Raw genomic sequence first — 27,533 nt, 5'->3', positions numbered from 1 at the left:
AGTAAATCTTTAAGCACTGGCAACTTAAGAAATCAACTGTGTGATTTCTCTAGAACTGCAAAATTTGGCAGATGTGTACAGATTTATGGGCTTGAATGTGTATGGGCTTGTTTGCACGTAAAAATTATTTCAAAAAAAGGTCTTAAGAGCTATAATGAAAAAAAATGTTCAGACATGGAAATACTATGGAATAGTTATTCTGGAACAACTACTCCTGGACACAATTCAGTTTAGTTATAGTAATCTAGATCACTGACTTGAAAGGTGTAGAAATATAGCATTAAATATACTCATTTGTTGAGTAACGCTAAGCTTATCTTTTCTTTTTCTTTTCTGCTCGATGTATTCTTGAAAGCTTGTTCCTCCCTTTTTTCAGAGACATAATGTATTCTTGACATCAGAAACTCAAACCTGAACCTGCCATTTTCAAGCTTTTTTTCTTCTTTTATTTAGTTTTGTGTTGTTTAGCAGAGGAGCTGATCCCATGATGGTTAAACTATAAAAGGATAAAACAATGTGAAGATAAAGATGATTCATTTCAGAGTAAAACTTTGCTAAACAGAACAGGTCATTATTAGTTAGAAGCATTAATATCATGCACGTAAGAGGTGCAGTCAGGACTGGAGGTCTAGTTTGCTGAATGTTGCTGAACAGGATATTATAATTACTGTTGTTTCATTTATGCTGACATACATTTATATAGAGATTGTGCGAAAAGGCCACAGGGAGGCTGGTAGCTATAAAAATATAGAATAAATGACAGTTTGGGGCCCAAAAATCTTGTAACTTGAAGAATGCTAGAAGCATGAGGATTGGGGGTGTAAACTACAGCCAAAAATGGTGAAGAATTGCCACACAGTTATTAATTACATGTATCAAAATGTGTGTGTATGTTTAAGAAAATAACAGGAACAAGAACGTTTAGGAAAATAGTAGGAATGTGCCTCCCACCCCCCATGAGCTGTTTCTTCTTTAATTCTGTTAACTAAGAAGGAGGAGGCACATTGTCTGCAAAGAATTGCTGCAGAGGGCTTTGGCTTGTGAAAGCCTTTTCTGTCTTTTATTTGTTTCAGATCCTTTGATCTCTTTTGGTTTGATGAGTACATGTCATCACTTGGTATTGCAATTGCCTCCTCTTGCTCAGATATGACAGTAATAAATATATTCACTGAAGAGTATAATTTAAAATTTATATTATTCACAGTTATTGGCAAGTACTGCAGCCTAAATGGTGAAAATGAGGGGGAGTCTGGTTCAGGTTGATTTTTTTAAAATAATTGATCTGTCTTATCAATATGCATAATAAGCTTATCAAAACAGACTTCTCAAAAATTAAAGAAGAAAAACTCAATATAAAATGATTGTACGTGTAATTGAGTAGTATAATTTACTTTCACTTTACAGGAAAAGGCTTTCAGCTTCACCTCTTAAGCTGCTTTAGAAAACTGCACACTGACTCCTGGCAGTAGTGTATTGATTCAAAGCATCCAGAGTGTCTAGAAAACATAAGTGTACACAAATCCAGCTGAACAGGGTGTTTTATAGAAAGAAATTCCATCACTGTCTAGGGTTTGTAAGTATGTTAACTTTAAAAGTACTGGATATACTATAATATATAATAAAGAACATAACAGCAGGATTTTTTTTTAAAAAAAGGCTTTTTTCATCATTCTGTAAATGCTTAACTAATCGTCACAGCACCTGTTTCATAACTCGGAAGAAACTGGGCAGAAAAATGGAACCACTTAGCTATTACCAGGGCCTAAAATTAAAATCAACATGGAGTAAAAATAGAAGTTTTTTAAGGAAACATTCTCAATTCTTTAGAGGATGAATTGAGGTCCCCTCTTGGACCTCATTGGGAGCTTTGGCCCATACAAGGGATGTATTTAGGACTTTTTTTTCCCCCTTTAGTATAGTTTACCTTATTTTTGTTTTATGTAATAGTATGTCACAAATTTGTCTTACATATTTTTGGTTCTCATTATAAAATCAGTTTAGGACCTGCTTTGTCTCGGTAGAATTTAGATTTCTTTTGGTTTTACCTCCTTTCTTGTATGTACTCTCTCCCTCCAAATGTAAAGCTTTGTTACAGTTAGTTGGGGTTAGGTTAGAGTTATGCTTAAACCAGTTAAGTAACTGCAAGTAATGTCAATGATGTGAACAGTGTTATCCTGGATTTATGTTCTGACAGTTACTTCGTCTGATACTGACTTTACCCATCCTTGATGATCAGACTGTTCCCTAGTAAACACTTCAGAACAGATTTATTCATTGATATGTACTTAAAGAAGTTGATGCTGTTCATTTCTGAGGCTGTTGAGTACCATTTGGAATAGCAGCTGCTGAGGTAACGATTTGGACGTGTCCCCTACTACCCTGAAAGGAGAAACATCGTGGGCGCACAAAACCTTTCCAAAGTATCAACGACATGCAAGCCTGAAAGCATTTGCATATTTTATTTTAACAGATTTTTTTTTTCCCACCATGAATATGTTTATCTTGCTTGCACATACTGAGTCTGATTGTGTGATGTCAAGCAGGAATGACTTCAGGATTTTTTGTGTATCTAAGGCTCCCATAAGCGCATGAGTAAGGGCATTTTCTTTCTGATTACCTGCCAGGTTGTGACAAACTTAAAGAAATACGATCTTATGGGTAAGATTCAGTAGTCAGCTCAGTTTACTGTATCCTGTGATTTATTGGAGCCTGCAGTCCATGTAATGGGAGATGCCAGCTCTCATTTGAGGGAGCTCATAGGAAAGAATGCGAAACTCACCTTCAGGCCTGGACCAGCTTTCTGAAATACTGAGAAAAAAAGAGTTTTGTAGTGAGGTTATTACTTGAAACCAGACCAAATTTTAGGACAGTCTGTCTTCATCTCATTCCCACTGCTCCTCCTGAAACAGCCCTTCTGCCCAGTAAACACACCAGTCTTTAAAATCTGTGATCCTAAGGAATCTAACCTTGGGAAAAGTCAGCTGGGTTGCACCATTGGAGAGTCTGTCTTTAAGTTTTGTAAGAGAAGTTAAGTTCCAGGACTAGCTGACCTGTCAGAGCAGTGTAAAGTTCCTATCAGTGCAAACGGGAATCAAACCAGAAGTGCTACTAAGTAGTTGTCCTCTTGGGTTTGTATTGTCAGGGATAATTCTTCTTTGGACAGCCTTAGTAAGAGGAGAATAAAAATCAGCTTACAATGGTACAAGTATGAGGAGACTACCTGCAACTCTTAGCATCACTGTCTCAAAACACCTCACTCATGCTTCTCCTTCTTTCCCTGCCTTTGGAAATAGTAGAATAAAGGCAGCAGAAGGTAGGTGAGCTGAAAACCAATATTGCTGTAAGATGACCTTGTGGCCATTATATTTTCCCTCTTCTCGGTCACTTGCAAGATATTTGCCCGTGCTGGGGAGCTGGCTAAAGCACGGCACGCAGAACGGTAGCTGGAGCATGTTTACATAGGAAGAGCCGTACAGCATTGGCCCCAGGCTCAGCTACAGCCCTGTGTCTTCCTCCCACTTGTGGCCACCAGCAAATGCTGAGGAGAGAGTGTAAGAATAGGACAAATGCGTGGAATAAAATTTCACGGAATATTCTGTTGGCATCCAGAAATCTGTGGCTTGGGAACTTCTGAGACAAAGGGCTGGGCACTTAAGTTTAAAACATATATTTTATTCTTATATTTTATTTCATGAATTTTGGTTAGTTGTTCTGTGGACCGCTGTAAACTTGGAACATCCTGTGTCAGAGAGCTCTGAAGTTTGAATGTGTTATGCAAAAAGATAACCTTTTTTGCTTGCTTTTGAACCTGTCATCAGCTAGTTTCATTTCATACACTGTACCTCTTTTATGGGAACAAACAGTGAAGATTATTTTTTTGTACATGTGTGAAGTCTGAAGTGGTGTAGAGCCCTTTATCATAGTGATACAGTCAACTCTTCTCCAGCCTGCAGAGTCACAGGGTACTTGGCTGATCCTTGTATGGAATAGCCTACGTACCTTTGGTCATCCACATTGTCTTCTATTACTCTTTTCCAGTTCTCATGTAATCTTAGAAGAATGGACCAGAAGTGAAAACAGTCATCAGGGGATGGATGCATCTTATATTTATTGCACAGGAACAAGGGTGTTCTCATTTTGTTCTCTGTTCCTTATTTGCTTTTCTTTTTCATTCACAGTATTTTCACGCTTTTATGAGAGCTGGTTGACTTGCCTAATATAACATATTATCATGTGTCTGCTAGAATTGTTCTTTTTAATAGTTTCTACAAATTTGCCCAGTGCAGGTGTCAGGCTACCTGGAATTTTTTTGCTTTCCCTTGGGGCCCTTTTTAAAATTGGCGTGGTGTTAGCCATTTTGTAGTCCTCTGATACTGAGGCAGTTTCAAAAGAGACAGTTGGTCATGCTGCTGCTTCATCCATGAGTTCCTTAAGAACTCTTTCATAAATACCTGTAAATAATATCTGTACAAATTGTTGTTGTTCATATGTTTGTAGCCTCTTCCACCGAAACCTCCCTTTGAAATGGATGATCCAGCCAGTCCCTCATAAAGAAATGTTCTGATGTGGCGGCTTCTCCAAGCTCTGTGTTCTCTATAAGCAGAGCTCGAAATACTTGATCATTTTCTGCTGTGGCCCACAAGTGCTGCTTTTATGCCTTGATCATCTGTTGGTCAGACTTGGCAGTCTTTGTATTTGGGCATGAAAAAGGGGTTGCTGTTAATTTTTATGTCTTCTGCTAGTCATTTCTCAGGCTGTCTTTTGGCTTGCCTTATTGTGGTTTGAGTTTGCTTTGGTTTTGGTTTTTTTATGTATTAAACCTGCAATAGCTCATGAGTCTTTCTACTTCCTTAATTTGGACACAACTCCAGCTCTCAGAAGGATGTTTTCTTGCTTCTGATAACCTCTCCTAGCCTTCTGTTCAGCTATGCTGCCTTCCTTTTCCACTTTCTCAAATCCTTTTTTTTCTTTGTGGCGTGTATTTGCTCTCAGCTTCCAGTGTGGTATCTCTGTTTACCATACTGCCTAGGAAGGTTTAACTCTCTTAGCTTCCCCATTTAGCTAGCTTCCTTTTAGCAAGATTTAATGTATCCTCCAGGGTGACTTAAAAATCAGGTTTTGAAGGTTTTATCAGTCCTGTCAAAATTTCCTAGTATGTGCATCAACACTACCTACAGTTACAAACCCATTAAAAATGTCCAAACTGTAAAAACTATGTGTGAATATGTAAGCATGGTTGTCTGTTCATCATAGATAGGGAACAGATAATCGTTTTTGACAGGAAGAATAATTCCAAGTATAGAATCTAGGCAGTCAGAGCTGGTTTTTGTTTGTTTTCAGGCTCTAAACTAGTGGAAACTGTCCCTTCAGATGTAACACTGCCATCTTCGGCACCTGTGGCTGCTTGAGGGCCAGCCAAGCTGCTTTTGCACCCAAGGAGTCTGGGAAGTGAGGTCTCAGTTTTGAGCTACTGCGGTTTGGAATTCGGATCGAGATGGTTTAGCAAGACAACTTGTATGATTAGACATGTTTTTTGGAGGCAAAGTAGGCAAACTTTATTCCTGGAAGAATCTGGAGCACTCCCCTAAAATTGCATGCTTTTGTTACAGCTGTGATAAATTCAGCTGAGGAGTCAGGAAGCATTAATGAAGGGCCTTAATAAGTGTGGACTGATGTGGTCTAAACAAGCTTAGTAAGGTCCTGTAACTTAGCTGTGGTATTGTTCTTAATGAAAAAGCTTTTTAAAGAGTCAGAAAACCTACGAGTAATTGAATTGTATAATAAGACATCACTGACACTCTGCTGCTCAAAGGGAAGAAAAACTGAGCAGGATTGGTAATTTTAAAATACTGTAATAGAAAAAGGTAAAAGACTTTCAGAAAAGATGAAACAGCATTCTTCCTTTAAACCAAAATGATGCAGTTTGTTTAAATTTAATAGTAGAGTCGATATACATATATATGCACTCAAAAGCTGTCATATTATCCAGCCATTAATCTTGATCTGACCTGTTCCAGGTAAGAAACATGCACTCTGTGAACGTTTTTCTTTAAACTTCAAACATGAGCTCTCTTTATGATAACATAATATTTTCCATGCTGTCTTTCTGAACCTTTCTCTCTGTGTTTGAATTTTACAACATTGAGCTTTATCTGAAAGCGGATTTACTTTTAGAGCTTGGAAGAGAGAGCTCAGCTGCATGAGAAAGATGCAGAGACTGAACAGCCTGGAAATACCCCTCTCTGAGAAACATCTCTTCTTGGCTGGTTGCACTTGATTTCAGTTTGCCCATGACATGAGCATCTACAGAGTGCACGCCAAAGTCCTCACTTGGCTTCAGGTTATTTATAGTTTATTAATATTTTTAATACGATTTTAAGATGAGTGGCTCTGTGTGAACTGAGTAAGGAAAAGCTTCTACTGAACTGCGTTCCTCTTAATGGCTAGGGAGGTCTGTTCCCGAAACAGCAGAGGCACCACCCCAGAGGCTTTCGTCCGACTGGGATGATGTGTTCCCACCTCTCCCTTTCCTGGGGCATCTCCCTGGGGAATATGTTCCTCCGGAGTGCATCTGCCCTGCTTTGTGCGCCCCCCCCCCCGCCGGCTTTAGCCAGCCCTGCGCCCTTGCTCACCATTTGCACTTCCCTCACGGTAATCCCCAGCCCTAGAGAAGATGTGTAGGAAGACGGCGGGGGGGGGGGGGGGGGGATATTTATTAAGCCTGACTTAGTGTGGAGCCACAGGGTGAAGATCCAGGAGGCAGCTTGAACAGAGTGAACAGCTTGTTGCTGCCGGAGAGAGGGTGTCCCGGCCTGCTGCCCGCGCCCGGCCCTGCCCTTGCTGCCGCCCGGCGCAGCCCTGGCACTCGCCGCCTCCTTCTGTGGGCTGGCAGCCGCCGCCGCGTCAGAAACAGGGCTGACGGTGGAAAGCAGAAATCTCACTCAAGCATTTGCTTGGCAAGGGGCTCCTCTCCTTATCCCAGCGTATATCGCCCAGAATCTGATTTTTCTTTCTCTTAAGGTATATGGCATGTCGGTCACTCCTTCCAGCTTTGCTGTTCAGAGGCTTTCCAAAGTGCTGCCCATGCCTTTCTCTTCAGTGCCTCCTCTTGCCCCCACTTCATTCATAACTGTAAAAACTTCTGGTGCCTGTATCATTCCTTTCATATAGGAAACAACATTAATTGTACATGAATTTTGCTAATTCCTTAGTATCTGAGCCATTCTTAGGTTTTGATAGAGCATCTTTGGATGTTTTTTGGCATTTTAGCACAGCTGACCATACTGGGAGCTTTCTGAGGAAAGAAAAAAGGACAGTATTACAAAAAAAGCAAAAACGGTGCTAAGGAGAGTCTGTTACCAAGTGATGAGAAGCCATAAAATTCCAAAGTTGAGAGTCTGGGTGCACATTTTCATGAGCTGCTGTCAACATCAACATTAAAATGTAATTGTCAACCATATGATGAAACGTTACTCTTCAAAAAATAAAATACACCATACAGTTTGAGCTTACGATATTGGCACATCTCTGAAACACTGTGTTTTATTAGGTGAGCTGGAACTCAAGAAAACTATCTAGATGATATGTGCTTATTCAACAGAGATAGCAATACACCAAATGATTAAAAAAAAAAAAAAGAGAGAAGGGGAGAGAAGTGTGCTCGTACATGAACATTTTAGACCCATGTTTTGCTGTCCACATGAAAAGACTTGATTTCTTTCTTCTAAGGATGCAGTCTTTTTTCTACCATTATTTTTTCCCTGTTCCTTTGAAACAGCAGACTAGAAACAGAGATGTTCTGTAACCTATTGTATTAACTTGGGCTAGTGCCAAGAAAACTTTTCTGTCTGGAGAAATAGTGCCAATTTTCAGGTTCAATATTTCATACTACCTCGGTTGTAAAAATATTGTGAATTTCTGTGCAGCTGACAGTTTGTCTTTCCGATTCAATAAAGCCATTACTAGCAACTGGTTAATTATTAATCCTCGGAGTCAAAGTTTTCTGATTGTTTTGATTCCTTTTTTTAACCTAAACTGTCCTCTTGAGCAGCCCTAGATAAGTAACATCTACAAGGGGATATATTTTACCATGAGAATTTTTAAACTGCAGCTTTCAAATGCTGAATTAATAACTTCTTTCATATATGAAATATTTTACAACCAAGACTAAGATAACTTTAAAAGCAGAGGACAGATTATCAGTCATGTCTTTTTAGAAAACAGATTCCTCTATCTTAAACACACTCTACAAACATTTTTTTTAATCTGTCAGTAACTTGATAAACAGATTCCTCTATCTTAAACACACTCTACAAACATTTTTTTTAATTTGTCAGTAACTTGATAAATTTAAATTTTCAGATGCATGATGATCTTAAGTGATGTGATAATACAATAAGGAACATAAAATCTTTATCTACATGAAATACTTTGGTCCCACTGAATCTCAGGAAGCAGCTCATTATACATCAAATAGCCATGTATGGAATTCAGAGATAACACAGATATTAATTTAAACTTTTTGGAAAAATAGTTTCAAAACCAAACTTTTACATCTTTTCAACACAGAGTAAATGCCCCTTATACTTAAATCTCTGGAACCTCTTTGGTGGAACAGTAGAAATGCTTTGGAGAGCAGTAAAAGTAGAATTGGCTCCGTGGTTCAGAATATTAGATTCCTGCAAATGCTCAATAACAGATAATGAGGATAAGTGAGAAATCCAACCAGGAGTGTAAAGAGAGGCTCGTTCTTGCAATGAGCTCCATATGGGTAGACATTTCTGCCTTTGCAGAACATCACTTTTATCAGCAGGTCCCCACATAGTACATGGATCAACTGTGTGGAGCTGATTGCATCATCAAAATGAAGTGACAGCATGTCTCAATTGTTTGGCTAAATGTTGTGTGATATTCTTGATCATGAGGATAAAACCTGTGATTATTTTGTTTCCATTAGCTGTTTCAATTGTGTGTTTCATCCAGCTATTCTGACTGTCTTTATTTACTGTCTGGGATAACAGAGGCGTAGGCTTTGATTTGGATTGAAACCACTTAGTCCTAACAGCAATTTCTGGGGAATTTCTGGTGGACGACTTGAGGGATGGGGACTAAAATAAGGAATTCTGAAAATAGACGAGCGTCTTAACCCTCTTTATCCTGAGTCTGCTAAACTACCCACTGCCATGACACCAGGTCCCAGTTGCATCCAACGTGAGACCCCAGCGGTAACACTCCAGGCACAGTCCCTTTCTGCCTTTCCCTCACACATGCTCATATTTTCCCTCTCTACCCAACTCCCTGCAGCCATTCGTGGTTTCTTCTACCTCCTTCCAAATCTGTAAGCTCTCTGTATGCAGTACCCTCTTTCCACCGTGTCCTTTTGTTAGTCTCTAGTTATACATGCACTTACAGGTTGGGAAAGGTGTTCTTACCCATCAGGCGAGCAGAAGGGGTGTCTGTGTGGTAATCGGGTGATGAGTTACAGTAAATCTTATTTGCCTGTGAGAGAAGCAGGGACTATCATTTTGGAACTGATACCAAGTCAAAATTCAACTTTCTAGAGATGTGAAAGCTGGTTAATTGTGTCTGAGTGACTGAATGTGATCCCTTTCAGTCTGATTAGCTACATACATTTAAAAAAAGGGAAAAAATGTATTCATTAGAATTCGAAATATGTCTGTGGATGAAACAATATCAGTATTAATAAACTTTGTGATTAATTAAAACACCGAGAAATTTCAGCTTCCTTTGACTTCAAGTCAGAATTTTCCCCTTTCATCTTGAGACTTACCCTATCAATAATAAAGTATCTATCTAAAATATTTAAAATAAATTAAGTACTTATAATTTAAAGTATCTTTAAATTATATCTACTTTGTAAAGTTTAAGCCATCCGTTCATTTCCAAGAGAGTGCCAGGTTTGGGACCAGGTCGGACACTACCAGCTGGTTTGATTGATGATGCTGATACCTTATGTTCATGGAAGACATTTAATCAGTCAGGAAATTAAAGCACTTCACTGCCTCAAATACACTAGAAGAATAATTTGGGGGTTAACTGCTCCCCCAGCTTTTCAGCACAGAGCAAGGTCAACAGGTCAACGGAGGAAGTTAGGAAGCATCTGCTGCTGTAAAAGAGTTTGTAGGTGAGCGGTCTGCAAGCACTCCAAGGGGAACTTGGCACCAATACTGAAGTCATTGCTGCCTCTGGTGTAAAATGAGTCATGAAATGAACCATCCAGTGTGCTGGTTTATGGCTTTCTCTAAAAACTGCCACTACAGACAACCCATAGAATTTGCACACTGTGCTGGGAGTCAGGTCAGTGCAAATCCAAAGGACGACATTATTGTCGCCTTCAAACCGAAGACACAGTCTGGCTCCTGACTTGGCACTTCTCACTCCAGATGTTTCAGGAGCAGCTGTGATTATCATCAAAGTCTATCACACAGGAGCTACATTTTAAGACTTGAGAATGCATTGACTTAAATGGCAGAGGTAGAATTTGCTACGTTTTTCTGTCTAGACATGCTTTTAGCTGCAGCATCTTGAAATAATGGAACATAGATTTGTAAAAATTAAAATACAGCAGATAGTGTCTTGATATCATGGTGGGAAGGGACTGCATAACCATTTGATCATGACTGGGACACATAAAACCAGAACCTGATGGCTGATGCTAATGCATGGGCTGACGCCTTCTTTCTCCTCTGCGCTTTTACTTCTTGGTTGTAATATACATCTGAATGATAAATATGGGCACTGAAGCTCCTGTTACTGTTTTTACATACATTTTTGAACTCTTAATACTTTGCAAATGCACTCAAAGCATGATGTAATGTATTCGAGAGAGGTATTATTTATTCTGAAAAGAATTTGGCATATATTAGTTAGGATTTTTCCTTCCTTTTTTCCCCCTAGTTTCTGTAAAGCACTCTGGAAGTTTTCACTAACAACTTCTGTCTTCTTAACCGACATATGGAGAAGCCGTGATGTTGGCATGAAGCTATCTCCTGGTAATAGTGCCAGCAGAGTGTTATTTTGTGGCATTGTTTAACACAGGAAACTGCTTCACATTTTGTCTGTAATTTCAGCTTTTCTGAATGTTTGTTTTTGGATTCATAATGTTAACATTGACAATTTCTTTTGCATTTTGAAATGTCTAATAAAAGGGATAATGATAGCATAAATATTTCTTCATGATTTTTGTGTTTTGTTTTTTTTTAATTCTGGCTCCTTTATATGTTTCTAGTAAGTTCTCTGTGGCAGATATTGAAGAATAGCTTTTCTAGGAAATGTTGCAATATAGAAATGCCAACTTTTTGTGTCTGAAAGTCTTCAAGTTCTGTGAGCATTTTTCATAGATAATTCTTTGCAGTTTTCTATTAGTGCTAACATTAAGATCCGTCTTAGCTGCCTAACAATGAACTGGGTGCTTCTCTGTTAACACAGAAAGCAAAACTGTCAGTTTGTGTCAAATCCTGATTCTTTGCTCACAGCAGCAATAGGCAAGGCAGGAGGATGGGAGTGGGATTTCCACATCCTCGCTTGTTTCCTGATCTATGGACTAAGCAAGTTTGATTTGGGAAGTAACTGAGACTAGGTATAAAGGCTTCAAAGTCTTTTTAAATAATAACAGCCAACATTTTTTAGAGTAAATTCTAGATAAAATCCTAGTGCTGTTGAAGTCAGCATTAAAAGTTCCACTGGCTTGAGCAGAGCCAGGATTTTGCAGGCAGTGTTCAAAGCCCTGTCAGGACATGGATTGATTCTCCATTGCCCTGTTCAAGAGGTGTGTAAGTATCACCTTTAATTTGCAGACCAAGATAGCAAGATGAAATAACTTGATCCTTCCTTCACAGAGAGTTGGTTAGTACTAGACCAGTAATTCTGGGCTTCCTTGATCTTGGCAGTCAGTTCATGCCTGACACCATCTTTTACAGAGCATTTTTGCATGGTATCCCTGCCTGTTAATTTGATATTCCATTCTTTGGCCTTGTTTTTACTTGCCCATCTTTTTACTAACCATTTCATTTATCGTGTGCTTCTCTAGCATTTTTTCCCCCTAGTTAATTTACAGTGGTTCTATTCCTGGCCATCAGATTTCCTCTCCTCCTTTTATGGTTATAACAGAGCACACTTGTAAATCATCCTTCGGACTGCATGCACTCTCTGCCTTCTTGCTGCAAAATGTGAGCAGTTCTACCCTGTCACTATTATGCACTGACATTTAGCAGATGTATTGCCATTGTTCCAGAAATACTATTTTCTTAACATTTTTAAATGTTTTAAAAATAACTCTACTAGCCTTCCAATGTCTCTTCATAAACTTAGTAGCTGCATTCTAATATGTGTAAATATTTGTTGGAAGTATTTGGAAATATTCTGTACAAGCTTAATTTTTATATTACCACTAGTTGCAGACAATTAAGTTAGGTGATATGAAATTCATTTATCTGTCCTGGTTGTATATTATATCCTACACAAAAACTTAAATTACTTTCACAACAAAGACATCATCTGAACAATGGTGGACATGCCTGCTGTATCCAACATCTTACACTGTGCTTCTGGACACACATAATACACTATCTTTTAAAATTTTCGATTCATTTCCCCAGCCTGTTCCTTGTTGTACTTGTTCTCAGTTTAATGCTGGCTGCTTTCCCCTATCAAATGAGATCTTTTGGAGTACCTTGGCATGTATTGTGGTTTAATAGTCATTAACTGGGTTTTCTCTATGGACAAAGGCTGGCACAGCCAGAACCCCCAGGGTCCCTCTCTCCTTTCTCCTCTCCCCTTGAGCCTCAAGCTCGAGCTTTTTAACAGCTGGAGTCTCATCCATGTTCCCTGGTATTTGATGTGAAGGTTCATCACTCGGTAAGAGACAGTACTTGTTTCTTCAAGAGCTGCGTTCAGTGATTTTGTAACAGCGTCAGATGGCTCGGGGTAAGTGAGCTGAATCCAAGTTTGAACACAAATTTTCTTAGATAAATCACTATCTATTTGGTTGGTGATCTTTATCATTTTGTTTTTCATGTATACAGCACAGTTATGCTGAAATTTGCAAGTTTAATTCTTTATAACAAAATGCTAAAATGTGGCAGCTTGGTAAGTGAATTGCCACTTGCTTTCTGCTAAGCAATATAATCAGTTTTGGCCCCAAACTGAAACTTTGTTCCCAAGTACTGCTGCATTTTGGTCTGGGACAAATCCAAAATCCATGGAGTATCTCTCTTGGTTTTTGTTGGGAAGGCATCAGGCTTTGCCAAGAGCAGTGGTTTTTTACCAGATTTCAATGCGAGAGGTGATGACGTCTTTGGAACAAATAATTCTGTGAGATTTCTGCTAATGTGGCGGCAGCTGTTTTTCAGAGTTACCACCTTTGCTAGCACCTTGGGTTGCTCTTGCTGCTAAAGCAGTTGCTTGATCCGTACCTAAACCAGTCTAAAACTCACCAAAGTCTGTATCCAAACTAGTGCTTCTCAGCATACCTTTGCCTGTGTTATCACATCACTATTGATCTCATATATTTCCAAAGTGGAGGGGAGGGAAGGACAGAGGGGGAACCACCATCTGTGTGACCAACTTAATTCAGTATATGCTCAGTAATGCATTCGGTGAATGTAGCGGGCTGTTATTCATTTTAAATGTTATTATCGTTGTTCATAGAGGCATAGCTGAAATACTAGCTTGAGCATTAGATCATGTATATTTAAATGCTAATAGTTGTAAAAAATGGTAAGCACTTACTAGCTGTGTAATTTTTCACTGGAGGAATCACATGGATTGGTACTATTTCCTTGTGTGTTTGAATAATCCATAGGTTGCATCGACTGAAAAATAGGAATATACGTTTGTAACCTAAGTATGCCTGAGGGAATGCCAGTCATGTATTCCTCCAGAAATTTTAGAAATCCATCCAGATAGACACAAACTCTAATACTCAGTGATTCTTCAGGTTCCTGAAATATTGACTGATGCGTAACAGAAGATGATAGTAGGGTTCATTCAAGAATTTTGAGTATTCATTTAAATCTAAGAGTGCTTGATTCTGTGAGTAATTATTGAAATCCAAGTGTACTTGCTTTTTTATGGAGGAATTCAGTATTCCTGGAAAACCATTTACATCAGCTCTCACTCTTCCTGCATTGTGCCTGCATTGTGAACAGGCCAGATGGTGCTTTGCTGCATGTGAGCACAGCAATAATTGCAGTTCTCAAAGTGAATGACTACGTTTTGCAGCATGACACCAATTTTAGATGAAAATGAGGCCTGGTGTATTGACAGACACAAGTGGAGTGAAGCCATGGCCCACAGAGGGGGAGTGGACTTGCTTTCTGGCTATTCCCTCCTATTATTCTTTATGTACATTTGCAAATGTCTGTGTAAATTAGGGCCATTTGAAGAGATGTTTGCATAGGGTGAAGTTTCAGAAATTATTTCCCATCCTTCCCAAGGCTATATGTTTCAGGATCCTGACAACTTTCTTACAGTAATACGAAAAGGTATTAAGTGTAATAGATATTAGTCTGTGTTTTGAAATAAAAATCTTGATTGGTAGAGCTGGAGATCATTTTGCTGCCATTTACCCATAGTCAAAAACATTTTCTTAACTCTACACCAAGCTGTTCCCAGTCTCCAAATAATTTTACTATAAGTGCATTTTTGCTCCCATATTCTGCCAGAAATCTCATCATTAGTCTCCTGGTCTGCTCAGAAATTAAAGAGCATCCATCCTTGCCTGCCTTTCATGCTCTTCTCTTTTCATTTTATCCCTCTTGCCAGGATGCCTTTTCTCCTCTTTCCCTTGTCTTTGAAATCGCAGCGTTCAGCTACGCGGGTCCCTCTGCCTCCGCTGTCCTCTCTTGAGGTCCCAGACTTGCCTGGCCTTTGTGGATGGGAGGGGAGGAGGTGTTGGAGGCAGGTTGTCAGCTTCAGCAGGTCTTAATAGGAGAGGGATGGGGAATTGGGGAGGGAAGGGGGCTGGGGTGGGTGAAAGTTGCTAGGGATTAGGTTTCCATCTGCCATTCTTTCATCTGTTCTTACCCTGGTCCTGGGCTGCCAGTGCTCCCCTCCTTTTCTGCTGTTGAAAAGAAGGAAGAAAGCATGGGCTTTTGTTTGTTTAAAAGCATAAAAGAAAGGGAATTAAGCTCATTAGTCCTTCCTTATTAGTCACCATTGACTGTAGGGAGTAAGCTTGAGTAAATGGAGGCTTGCAAAATGGTGTAAAATCATTCAATAGCAGCAGTTAAGGGGAAGCTGAAAGTCCATTTTTCTGTTCTGCAGATTTGAAAAATACTGAAAGCAGATGATCTTACATCAGAGTATCAAAATTAAAATCTGACATATGAACAATTAATTGGATCACTAGTTGCTTGTTTCCCTCTTACTGATTGTCAAAAGAATCTAAACACTTTTGAAACAATTTTGATTCATGCTTGGGTTGTCTCTGCAAGTATGTGTTAGAGAATTGGAGTGTATATTGTTGTATGACTTCTAAGAGGAAATTTGTTACTTTATATGAGTGCTCTGAAGTAGTATATCTGTATATCTGAAGTACATGAACATTCTTAAATAACAATTTGTGTTTAGCAGGACGTTGTTTTATTAGGGAGACAAGTTTCTGTTTTCCTGCTCTTGGCTTTATCTTAGATCAATGCTATGCTAGAAAATAAACCTGATTCTGTGTTACCTGCTCTGATAAAAAATCTTTTGATTTTAATGATAGAAAGAGAATTCCTGTTGACAGGTTACTGGTTGACCATACTTAGAAATCGGCTGGGTGCTGAGCATGCTTAGTTAACATAACCTTTATGATACAGAATGTCTAAATGCAGAATGTAAGAGTTAACATAATCTTTATGATACAGAATGTCTAAATGCAGAATGTAAGTCATTTGTTAGGATATTTTGGATGTACCAAATCAGCAGCATTTGGCAGTGAAATAGTACAAGTTTTCAGATAAATGCAGAAGACAGGTATAGGTAGCCTAAAAATTCACAGGTAAACTACTGATGCCTATTACTGCTGCTGCTGTTTTGGCAGCTGCTGCTACTAGTAACCACTGTGCAAACTGAAGATATTAATGGGAAAAATTACTTGGGAAAGCAGTAATTAGTACATTCTTAGCACATTTACATGTTTGATGAATACAAGTGGTATAGCAACCAGAGTGATGTATTACTATCGGCTTGGTACTATTCCCCCCTCTGCCCCTCACCATGCCTACATGCTCTTGCACAGGGTGACAAGTCTTGTCACACTGTTTGGAGGGATGGGACAACCTTCCTTGAACCACAGTCCCTAATTCCACCCTGCCCATTAGATTAGAAAAGCAGTTGTGCAGCTTCAGTGAAGTGTTATGTGCATGTAGCTTCAGCAGTGTCAGGGCACTAGGGCTTTGGCACCTCACCTGGGATGGTGAACAGCAGGTGCAAGAGCTGGGATGCTGGGCCACCATCATAGATAGCTCTAGTGCTGCCATTCTGTGTCTGATGGTGTCTTCCAAGCTGCTGGCAAGATTTTCCTCTGGTGTGTGCATGTGGGAAGCCAATTTGCATCAAAAATTCTGTTAACTTGGGACAGCAGTGACAGGTGGAGGTGGTCTCTTGCGAGTAGGACATGTAGAAAAGGAAAATGGGCACTAGATTTCATCCCATAGCACTAGGATTTTCCTGTTTTGTTTTGAAACTAAGTCACTTTTAAAGATTTAGTGTAAATGAGGTAATTGCTCCTGACATTCTTTGAAATTATGAGCATGAGTGTGGATCATTAGTATGTCTCTATGAGCTTTATTGTATTTTTACATGATTTGCTTGCTCTTGAAGGAATCAGTTTCAGTGAAGACATTTTCACACAGGGCTTTAAGACAGATTAGAGAAAACAATTGTTTATAGTACTTGTAACAACACCTTCAATGATATGTCTCATTTTTTAGTATCCTTTTCTCTACATGTCTAAAATTAAATTAGTTCTCCATTACTAAAATTAGAAGAGTCATTGGATTAGAAGTGCTTTCTTTCTGATCCTTAACTGAATGAAAGGAACTTCTTTTGATAAAACTGTAATAGAATTAAATGCTCTACATCTCATCTCCTGAAATCTATGGATGGAGTATTAACTTTATTACATCCACCAGACTAAAAACACCTTAAAAGGTGGGACAGAATTTTCTGAACAGGAAATAAGGTTTATGTGAATAAGAGAGATTAGTCATTCAACCCCAGTATTGCCCTCACATACTGGACTTTTGTTCAAGTTAGCCTTTCCTCTCCACCTTACACAGACAGAGCTCCTGTTGTATTCAAGTTTTGCTTGTTTGAGGCAACATACTTGTCATTAACTTCAGTGGATTACACTGATACTTAACACAAAGCTTGTGCATAAGTATTTTTACTAATTGGGACCATAGCATTCAGCATCATTGAGCTCTGGCATCTTAAGGGTTTCAGGATTAAGTCTACTTCTTGGCATTACTACACAATATATGTGTTTTGTATGATTAAGTATTTGTATGTTTCTAAAATGCTTTCTTTTCCACTCGAGAAATCATCCGTAGGTGATTCCCAGCCGGGTTCTTTTCTGCTGATGTCTCTAGCTCAGAGACATTGACTGAATCTCCAGTAGAAATGGTGTAGGAGAAGAGCATCAATCATTGAATAGAAACATCAGAAAATAATATCCAAACTTCACATTCCAATGAGATGTGTCCTGTTAGCTGGCAAGCAATTATTCTAGTATTAAAAACCAATCTCATCTTTCTTAGAACCACAATAAATGGCTACATTTTCCCATGATTTAAAAGTAGTAAGACTGAATGCCTTCAGAACAGTTTCGTGTTCTTCCCTTAGGAAGATGTGAATCCTTCAAAGTCATTGCAGGCTGTGGATTCCTTTGGTGTGAAATGGACTCTCCTCAAGGCCGTCTACCTGCTGCTGGGGTGGCTCAGCAGATGGCATTGAGTGGTGGATGATTGAAAAGTAACCTTTTTTTCGTGCACTTTGACTCACAGTCTATGCCAGTCCCATACGCTGAGGTTACTGGGTGGCTGGGATGGTGCAGCAGGATAGAGGATGGGAAGGAGTTCTCTTTGGAAACAGTTCAGTTCCTTACCTATGGGGAATGGCACGGAACCACTGTTGGGCCCAGTTGAGTTTCATCTGGACAAGGTATGTTCAAGAGGTGCCTGAGTTCTGCCCACTTTTTTACAGAGAGTACTACCATGGAGTGCCAGGCCTTGTTTCTAAACTATTCATCCAGTCTTGCCAGAGAGCTAGACCTCAAGTTAAGAAGACTACACTTTTGTGTAGATAAGCCTATTATGTAGGCAAATTTTGAATGTACCCTAACATTCAAAAGTTGAAAGTAAAGAGAATAAAAAGTCATTTCATTGACACCATTTCAATTGTTGAATGCTTGTTGGGGTGTGAAATTTATACATCTTTGAATTTATCTGTGAACTTGTCTTTGAGATATATAAGCATAATCAGCATTTGCTCTTCTTCTCACAAACTAAGTGGCATAGGAGGGAAAGCTGGTGTTTAAATTTCTTTCCCATAATTGGGTCATTTCACTGCAAAAAATTTTTCTGACTGCACTGAGGTTATTTTAGCATGATGCAATGTATTCTGTAATGCAAGCAAGTCTCTTTCATGTCTGATGTGTCACTTTTAGAAACAGAACTGTAGAGGAGTATCTTTGAAAAATGCTACGGTGATACTTGCAGTTTTCATGACCTTCTTTTATTAGTGCTTCTTCAAGCTGATACATCTTTTTTATCAGTCGTTACTAAACTTACCTGCTTTGGACTCTTTCCTGTCTTCCAATCTTGAAGCACAGTTTCCAGCTGCAAGTTGCAGTGCTTTTCTGGAGCTACGACATCCCTTGTAACCCTGTTTCTGAGTGTGGGGATCTCATCTGGGCTTGTGGACCCACCTTCAGACCTGATGCTTTGTGCAGTAGTGTTAGAGCCTGACTGGCCTTGCTTTAAGCTGGCCTTCACAACAGGTGACAAAACGTGAGATTTATCCAGCATAAGAAAGTCTGGGCCTGCATGAAGAAGGCAATTTGTTGTCATTCAGAGAAACAACAGGCATCTACTAGGAATACAGAGAACCTCTAAGGAAAGGTTCATAGGGAGATACTGACTGTGTAGTGGAGTCAGTCTCCTATGGAAGAAGCTCAGAAGAGAGCAAAGAGCAGGAGCTTTGAGATAAAAGCCTCATCTGCAGCAGGATAAATGAATTGTGGTCCATAGATCAGGAGCAAGTGGGGCTGTAGAGGTCATGCTTCACAGATTACATAAAGGAAGTCTTCAGAAGGGTTGGTAGGAACACACTTGTAGTAGAAAATGTGTTTAACGTGAAAAGCAGGCAGACCTAAGCGTAGATAAAGCAAGTGTAATGCTCAGGTTATATAGATGGAGTATAGTCTTAGACTGAGTCTGTTTTACTCTAATTTTACATTTGGTTTTAAGAAATAAGCTAGGTTATGGCTTCAATCTGAGGCAAACTGCTAATTACAGAAAGTGAAGTTGCTTCTATCATCTCTTTTTAGGTTGGAAAAAGCTTGAAGTGGTAAAGGCTAGTCAAGTTCACAGAGGGGCAGGATGTGACTGGAAGTGTTTCCTTGTGTGCAGTGAAGCACTGATCTGAAGAGGAAATGTTTGAAGGGTGGATAAATGTCTGTGTGTATATTTAGCCAAAACCCCTGTGACAAAGGGAAGCAGGGACTGGAAGGCTTACCAGGATCCTGGCGTGCAGCAGTGGTGGTGGAGGAGCCAGCTACCTGGAACAAGCAGCACACAACTTTCTGTCCAGGCTGGGTGCTGACAACAGGGTCTGGCCTCAGAAAATGTCTCATATGTGCCCAGTGCCATTTCAACATCAGTACAAATTAACAATTTAAATAGTACCATTTTTCAGATATATTTCAGTGAAGGCTATCAAAGCCTTTGCAAATACAGCATTTTAACTGACGTGTGAAATCTGTGAGGTCTGTATCAGTACACTCACTTTACTGAGTTACTGAGGGGCATAAATGTTGTGACCACCTTTTGAAGGAAATAAGTGTTAGAACTGCAGGAGGAATTAAAAATCCAAATTCAATTTTGTTAATCCAGGTATATAAATAAGGCTTCCCAAGACAAGGGGGTTGAAAAGGTAGCCTGTGAACTAAAATCTCTATTTATGAATATAATGTTTGTTATATATGAAATATATTAAAAAAAATTTCTGACTTGTGTTTATTTGAGGGAAAAAACCTAACTTCTTAGAAAATGCAGTGTTTTCTGGAATGCTTGTTCAGCATATATAAAACTATTTTTTTTAGAAATTTATTCCACTTAACTCCATTACAAGAAATCTGAGCATCTGGTGGTGTTGTAGTAAAATCTGTAGTGCATTTCTCTTCAAGATGCAGCTGAACACAATCTTCCCCCTGATATTTCTGATGAGTATGTGGTAGCTATGTCAGCTATTTCTATGTTACTCATTTTGACAGATTAACTTTTTGATGGGAATTTTCTATGGAATGAATCTTCTTGTAAACATGTACTTAATAAATTAGAAATTGACTAACAGGCAGTGATGACTAAATTATAATGTAGAAAATATTAATTTGACAAGAATTCATGTATCTTAAGAATGATTTGAGTTTGTGGTCGGGTTGCATATGTTGCTGTTAGCAGCAAACCAACCAAGGAACAAACAATCCATCCCTTCAGTATATTTTTGCTATTTTCCAAAATAAGTAACATCAAGTGAAGAAGTGCACACTTTTGTTTTCTAAAAGCAGCTTTGCCCTCCCATAGAAAAAAAAATATTTTGGAGAAAATCTCATTTAATGTAATTGATATATCACAAAAGAAAAAAAAAAAAAAAGAAAAAATTGTATCCATCTACTTCTGCTAGTTCTTGTATTTGGGTCTTTAGTAATTTGTTTCCTTTCAAGTATCATTTTCGCCATATATAGATCATTTCTCCTCTTAGACCACCAAGAACATATATATGCTGAAGGCAGTATTTACATACAAAAACTCATGTAAGGATAAAAAACTTAGCAAATTAAACCAGGGCTCAAAAATGTTAAGGAATGATAAGGTGTTGCATTGCACTTCAAAAAGCAAAGAGGTTTGGGTTTTTTTTTTAAATAATGAGCGTATGTCAGACAAGGCTGTTTTCCTGTTAAAACCTACAGTAGGATTAGCAGAAAAGGTAGTGCCATTCAAGCGATGTATATGCTAATTTCTGAACACTTGAAGTTTATTTCTTTTTCCTCCTTGCTCTGTCTTCTCAGTTGATTAGTAATAAATCACTTCTAAGCCGGGGCATAGGGGACTATGGCACAGAAGAAAATGCAAGGATGACAGGCTCATTTACCGGCTTAGCACAGAAACGTGTTGGGCATATTGCCATTAGTCTTCTTGAGTTTGGAGTTCAGTTCAAAGAGATACTTGTCAATGCATTTCCAAAAGGATGAGTTTTTCATTTCCATAACGATGCTGGTGGTGACTGCATGCTCAGTAGAAGCTATGAAGAAACTGGAACTTCCTCTTTGTTCTTGTTTTGTCACGGGATATATGGTTCATACAAACTAGGTTCTACGGTATTAAAATTAATGAGTAATTGTATGTTGTTTTCTGGCTAGAAGAAAGTTGAAAGCACACTTTTCAAAACACCCAGCTTTGCCCAGACTTTGTTGGGTACATTACCAAGAAGAACGTGTCCTGATTTGTTGTGTGGATCAACCTCATCTGAATGGACTTTCTGGGTTCACAGCTGGCCAGAATAGGCTGAGGAAACTGGGATGCCGAGGAAGGACTGGGCACTTGTAGATGGCACAGGCCCTGCCACATCTGTCCACCATCCTTAGTGCTCTCCTGTTAAAGAAGGGCAGTGTCAATGAACTGTCATTGAATGATGGCTCTGAGTAAGTCCTGACTGGCTGACAGTTCCAGAGAGGTTCTAGGACTCCTGAAATGCCTGTCATAGGGAAAAATTTGAAACCCCAGAAAATTAATTTCATCCTTTCCCCCCCAGGAGAAAATGTTCTAGCTCCTTTTCTGTTCTGCTTGCCATCATGAGGGGTTCTGATCATCCTGTGGGAGAGAGATAAATTTCCCTTTTAAGGAGCCTTTATGGTCAATGGCAGGAAGTGGTGATGCCATCAGAAAGCATTTAGTACACGCTCTTTCAGGAAAAAACACAACTTTAATTTCTCAGAAGAAAGATTCCTTGCCAAGGGAGAGGTAGGAGTGACTATAGACTGAATAGATTGAGGAGGAAAAATCCTGATAAAAATCTTCACTGTGTTTTGTTAAAGGACATTTTAACAGGTCTGATTCAGCAGCTTCTCAGTGGCCATAATACTCACCTGAAGTTTAGCCTTGGGGCCCTAAGTACTGCTGTGAGTTAGAACTGAGCAAGTCTGTATATGCACTTTACCTGACCTATGTACCATAGATTATACTTCAACAGTTTTGTTATACTTGCAAAAAAAGTCTCGCTAAATAAACTTTCTAATACTTTTTCAAATGTGTAAAATTAACTCTGTCAAAATTGAACTCTTTTTTGATAAAATTCTGTGTCTATGAAGTTTTTCCCAAAGTATTTGAAAATTGGATCAAATTGTGTCTTCTCCTAATTTTTGTATTTTATACATTGTATCTTAGTTTCTTTGTTTTGACATCACCATTTTACTACCACTGAGTCTGCAAGCATTTGTAACTTCCCCAACAAAATAAATTTCTTCTATTAATAAAAATCTTTTTTTTTCCCCATAGAAGCACATAATCAAAAATTGATTATACCAAACCAACTAAAAATTTCCATGGGAGCTTGAATCTGAAGAATTCCCAATACAGACAATGGAAATCAAGTGCAGCTAGATCAATGGGATTCCTGTTCGTAGTTATTTATACAAGTAACAGGAACTAGGCTATGCTAATAAGCAAGTCAGCCTTTGAAGTACAAAGTGTATGCAAATGTGTTAGCCAAAATTTGGAGTTTGGAATGTAATTAAGTGAGCAGAAGAAATACTGAGGATGCAGAAAAGTTACAGGACTATGGCCCACTTTCTGGAATTTACTGGGTTTTTTGATGTCTTCATGTCCCAATCTTTTTCATTCTTCTGATTGTAATTTCAGTTGGTAAGTGATATTGTAAGCTATTGCAGTTCATGGATAGATGTTTTGCATGTTAATGTTCATTCATTCTTCCTGCTGTTTATGTAAATAAGGGACTTTTGCATTTACCTGCATTACTTAGATCTTAACAAGCACAGCATTTTTAGGAATGCTCAAACTTAGGTAATTTTACTCCTTAATTTCTTTTAGCTTCTTTCCATCAGCAGCAGCATTGAGCTAGTAGGCTCACCAGCTTTAAGGAGAATTTAAAGGGAAGAGCAGGTAGAGACCTAGGGGTATGGAAAAGTGAAAGGTGAACACATGGAGTTTGTATATGAGCAAAAAATTTACTTGTGAGTGGATGTAACTATTTGTAGAAGAAAAAGCCAATAGAGAGAGTATAGAGAAGGGAAAAATAGCAGAAAGGAGTAAAAGAAATAAAAGAAGAAACCTATCATTTTAGTCTTAGGAAGCTGGTATGTACTTTCAAAGCATCCCAAGCCCATGATGCCTTTTTCGGGTTTTTGGGGGGCTTCCTACATTTTAGTTTTCCTTTAAAATCTACAAGTGCTTTAGCTCAAAGTTTTATGCATTTCCTAGTGTCCAATTCTGAATTTTTAGGGAAGATGCTGCAAAAGGTAGTTTGCAGAGTGGCCCTGCTCTCATAAATAATGAAAGTTAATGAATAAAGGTGAATACTCTGTGATGTGGGATAGAGTTCATTGTTCACTATCCTGAAGATGAGGGAAGTCATTCTGGAAAAACAGTGTTTGTAATATGCAAACCCACTAATGGTATTGTTCACATGAGCAGCTGCTGCAGCATTAGACTGTATACATTTAAAATCTAAGGACTGGGTTTGAAGTAGCGCTATGAGAGTTGTACCAGATTGAGTCAGAGTAGGTGCTTGGATGCTGACATACTACTTTAGATTTCTTTAGTGCATTGACCCATACACCACTGGTAGGGTTTAGTGACAGATTTTGAAGGTAGCACCTGACTACAGTGAACGGAACTGTGCCTTTGATGCCTTAGTCATCTTTGTTTTGCAAGCCTGTTGATGACAAAATACTGGTGTTTTGGGTTACACTATCAAGTTTCTTATAACACAGATGGAACTAACAAAAAAAAAAAAAAAAGAAAAAATAACACCTTATCCAAGAGGAAAAGCTACATGGAATACCTTGGCACTTCCTGGGCCCATGTATGTGTGTCCTACTTGTTTAGTAGGAGAATATATAGTATATATAGTAATAATTGTACAATGCAAATTACAGATTAAATTCTAAAGGGAAAATCCTCCATAATGAAAAGAATCTTCAGAAACATATTCTCTTTACTGAAATTTAATTACCAGATGAAAATCTTTTTTACCTCCAGAGGGGTCAGTTGTTCCAAATTCATAATTTTTTGAAAGATTTCAGCAAGTATAGAAATCTCAGGTAGTAGAAAAGCATAAATTTTTAATAATATTGAGGGCAACTTACAAAATATTGGAATCCAAAATAAATACATTGGATTTGGTGTTTAATATTAGAAATCTGCTTTGAATTCTCTTAGCATTTCCTACTTCTGATTCTTGCTTAGCACAGGTCACAGAAGTAGCTGGTAAAGCCAGACAGGAATGATCATGTGCAGCCCCGCACGCTTCCAATCCCAGTATAAACTTTGTTTGCATCCTGTTTTTTAAACAGGTAATGATTAAATGTCTCACAGAAGAACAGAACTTGGAAGGTGTGGTATTTTAGCTTTGCTTAAAAATATTTTAACATGCATGTCTTTTCTGGGACTAGCAAAGGTTTTGAGTAGCCATGTCTTACAGTCAGATGCTTTATTGCCATACAGCCCATAAAGTTTGAGCTGGGATTGGGAATCTTGTGAGGTAATCACTGCACAAACCACCATTTACCAGTTCAGAAAGCCCGATTCATTCTTAGTCTATGTCCTGTGTACTACAGAATACTTTTGCTGGCAGAGTGATCGTCAGACTTCAGGACATTAAAATGCCATCTTTAAAGATTACCCTTTTTATGCAGTTTCTTGCTTCCATTTGCTCTCTGCTCAGCCAAACTTCCTGGGTATGAACTGTACAGTGTGGCTTCAGTCAGCCATAATTCTTCTGCAGAGGAAAGATTATTTACCAAATGCTTCAGGTTTTTCAAGAATGTGACTGAAACCAAAGAATATGTTGAGATTTCTGCTCGCTTGCACAAGCTGTGTTATTTCCCCATGGAAAACATGGGGTTTGTGTGTTAAGGTGCTTTTTAGAAATGGCTCACCAGTTGCCTTTACTCCAGGAGTGACTGTGGATGGCAGTAGACAGTTTGGGAGTGCAAGGAATACACATCAAAACCATTCTGCACAGATCATATTGAAAATAAAGTACATAAAACTTTGAATCGGATCTCCACTGACAGAAAATGCTCAAGGTCTGTGGAAAGCTGCAGTCATCATTGATGTCCTCAGAATTAGAATGAGGTTGGCTTAGGCAAGCTGTCTAGTCCACATGGATGGTATTTAGGTTTTGGCCTTTTCATTTTCTGGCAAATTTAGTCTTGGGAAAAATGTTAGTTGTACTTGATGTAATTAGGTAACTTTCTGTATAAAAAAAATACAGTGATTTCTGAGAACATTTATCCAATAGCAAGTTTAAATGCTGTTAGAGGACAAAAGGCTAAGACAAGTTGTTATATTTGTCCAGTCAGAGATCGGTAGAGCATTTGAGACCCCAGGGCACTCCAGAAATCTTAATGCTGAAGCAGCCTTCCCTCATATGGTCTAGGTAGACTTAAAGCTGTTGAATAGATCAGTAATAGAGATGGAATCTGGTGGGATGTAAAGAACAATTTTCATCTTGTTTTGGAAAGGAGATGATCCTAGAGACAAAGCAGCACAGCATGAACAGTGCTTAGACAGGGGAAGAAAGTGCCTCCAGCTTTTTGAACTTAATTGATAGGGTGGTGGGTGACACTGGGAAATGGCAAAAGGTACAGAGCAGAAGAGAGTTTAAGAGACAAAAAGTGTTACATTTCAAAATAGAAGGGTCCTTTCTGAAGATTAATTGTCTTTTAGGACCTGTTAGAACTGGGTGTGTTAAAGACTCTATCTTTCTTTTAATGAAGTAAGACCTGAATGTTTTATACAATAACATACATTTGCATGCCGTGGAAAGTGATTTTTATGTTACATGTATTTATTCCATAAGTTCAGACATAATGCCTTAAGGAATGAGGCTGGTATAATGAACTTCAATATTAACAAAATTTTCATCAGGGAGGGGCTGCTAAACACAATCTTAAAATGACAGTTTAGAACTTTTTTAGTAAGAATTCAGAATTCATCATGTACACTGTACATATTGCTAGAAGAATACTTCCCTGGATACTGCTGTGCTTGAAAACTGGGCAGAAGGAAACAGTGGTTGCCCATCTCTGGGCAGATGCCTCAGCACTACTCCCAGCTTTATCAAGCATTCCAGATTCAAAAACCCAACTTAGAACAGTTTGGTACAGCCTCATCCTGTGTTCAGAAGTGATTTACTGACAGACTTGCTTACTGTTTGGGGGTATGTGAAGCCATAACAGTATACCTACCGTGGGTCTCTTGCACAAGGTGCCAAGACCATGAGAAATCCCTGGCTGCTATTACATAATTTTCCTTAGAGGACATAAGAAATGGAAATGAATACTTCATTCTTGGTTGAAAATTTAAAATCTGGGTAATTTATTAATTTGCCAAAACTGGGTCTCACAAATTCTGGTTTACCCCTTCATATGGTGTTACTGCAGGAGTGAAGTTTTTGTTTCCCACCCTACGTGCAGTGCAGTCAGGAGAACACCTTTTATAATAGATTGACTTATAATTCCATGTCCCTGTGCAACTATAATTTACATTTAGGTCTATAATTTGTTCTTTAATGTCTATTATAAGGAAGCAAGACATGACTATATGACTTTGAGAGCTCAGAAGTGTATGTGTAGTGAAATAACCAACTCAGAGCTATTAATTGCTTTTCTTTATATCATGCTTCCTATGTTTTTTGTTTATGCTACACATGAGGATTTTTAAAAGGAAGCTTGATTCTGAAAGCAGTGGAGCATATAAACAATGAAATAATTGTTATAAGAGACACTGTAAAGGCTGATAGTCCCAAATTTTACCTACATGTTTTTTGTTTACTTTATGGGCTTGATGCTAGTCTAGACCTGCCTGTAATGCTGCTAGCTTCAAAGCTTCTTAGGTACAAGAGGAGCCTCCCTCTGCCTTTTTTTCCTCCGGCAGTGTGGTTGTTTGAAGCTGCTCTTTGTTTTCAGTCTGTAACATCATAATGTTAGTCTGCATATAACACAGCCATTCAAGTTCTTTCAACTCTGTGTAGTAATCACATTTATGAGAATGTTATTAGGGTTG

General features: G+C 38.6%; 1 protein-coding gene across 1 annotated transcript in view; it reads left to right on the top strand.

Moving 5' to 3' along the window:
- CHN2 (chimerin 2) overlaps window positions 1-27,533 on the top strand; it is a 163,883-nt gene that overhangs the window by 11,638 nt on the left and 124,712 nt on the right. The gene's annotated exons all lie outside the window — the stretch shown is intronic.

Source organism: Strix uralensis, chromosome 1 (assembly GCF_047716275.1).
Source record: "Strix uralensis isolate ZFMK-TIS-50842 chromosome 1, bStrUra1, whole genome shotgun sequence".
In the NCBI taxonomy this organism is placed as follows: domain Eukaryota; kingdom Metazoa; phylum Chordata; class Aves; order Strigiformes; family Strigidae; genus Strix; species Strix uralensis.
Note: the sequence above shows the minus strand (reverse complement) of the source record. Positions and strands in the feature narration are given on the sequence as shown.